This window comes from Galeopterus variegatus, unplaced genomic scaffold (assembly GCF_000696425.1).
Source record: "Galeopterus variegatus unplaced genomic scaffold, G_variegatus-3.0.2 Scaffold10204, whole genome shotgun sequence".
Classification (NCBI taxonomy): Eukaryota; Metazoa; Chordata; class Mammalia; order Dermoptera; family Cynocephalidae; genus Galeopterus; species Galeopterus variegatus.
The window spans coordinates 10,093-11,675 of NW_007736315.1; positions in this window are offsets into that span (position 1 = coordinate 10,093).

Consider the following 1,583-nt stretch of genomic DNA (forward strand, 5'->3'; position numbering starts at 1 on the left):
AATTTGCAGCCTGGCCATGTGGTAGAGAAGCTGAGAGCAAGAGAAAAATGCAAGGGTGAAGCAGGTAAATTGGTTGCTAAAGACATTAGCTTGGTGGTGAGGCAGCCAGATGCTAATAGCCAAGACAATGAGAGAAAAATGCCTGAAGGCATTTGAGAAGTCTGGAAGGGTGCCCCTCTCATCACAGACCCTGCGGCCTAGAAGGACTGAGTTGTCCCAGAGGATAGACCTCAGGAACCTGCTCCCTGCATTCCAGCTGCTCTGACTGGAGCAAGCCTTCCTCAAACAGCCCAAAGTGTAGTTCATGCAGCAGCTCTGGAGAGTAGAAGCCTGAAACCACAGTGGCATCACATTAAAAGTCTGCAGGTCAGTGGGACATGAGAGCAGTGGAGGTGTGGCAGCCTCCACCCAGAATCCAGAGGACNTTTTTTTTTTTTTTACTTCATTTTCAGATTGTTCATTTCTGGTATATAAAATCACAGTTGAATTTTATATGTTGTTCTTATATTTTGTAACCTTGATAAACTTGTTTATTTGTTCTATTAGGTTTTTAATGAATAGCTTACATATACATGGGATTAGGTAATGAATATATGACAATTATAACTTTTATTTTGTAATCTGCTTTATGAATGTTAAATGAACATCACATTTGTGAAATAATCCCAATTGATCACTGATGGAGTTTGGATGTATTGTCCTCCCAGAACTCATGGAAATCTCATCCTCAGTGTGGCAGTTTGAATGGATTAATGCTCTCCCTAGGTGGGGGGAGTAATGAGTGAGATCTCGCTCTATTGGTTCCCATGACAGCTGGTTGTTTAATAGAACCTGGCACCTCTTCTCCCTTGCTCCCTCTCACCATGTGATCTGCTTGTACCCGCTGTCTACCTGCCACTTTCCACCATGAGTAGAAGCAGCCTGAGGCCCATGCCAGGTTCAGCTGTCCCAGAATCGTAAGCCAAATAAACCTCTGTTCTTTATACATTACACAGTCTTAGGTATTTCTGTTTTAGCAACACAAATGGACTAATACACAAATTGGTACCAAAGAGTGGGGTGTTGCTATACAGATACTTGAAAATGTGGATGCAGCTTTGGAACTGGGTATTAGGCAAAGGTTGGAGGAGTGTGGAGGACTTAGAAGAAGACAAAAAGACAAGGGAAACTTTGGAACATTTTAGAGATTGGTTAAATGGTTGTGACCACCAGATTGCTGATAGAAATGTGGCCAGTAAAGACCATGCAGATGATGAGGTCTCAGATAGAAATGAAGAACTTATCTGGAATTGGACAAAAGATCACCCTTGCTACACCATAGCAAGGAGCTTGGCTGCATTGTGTCCATGTGCTTGGACTTTGTGGAAGGTGGGACTTAAGAGTTGTGAACCAGAATGTTTGGCAGAGGAAATTTCCAAGCAGCAAAGCATTAAGGAAGCTGCCTGGTTACTTTTAACAGCCTACCCTGAGTTATGGTAGCAAAGGCATGATGCAAAGCCAGAATTTAAAAGGGGAAGCAGAACATAAAGATTTGGAAAATTTGCAGCCTGGCCATGTGGTAGAGAAGCTGAGAGCAAGAGAAA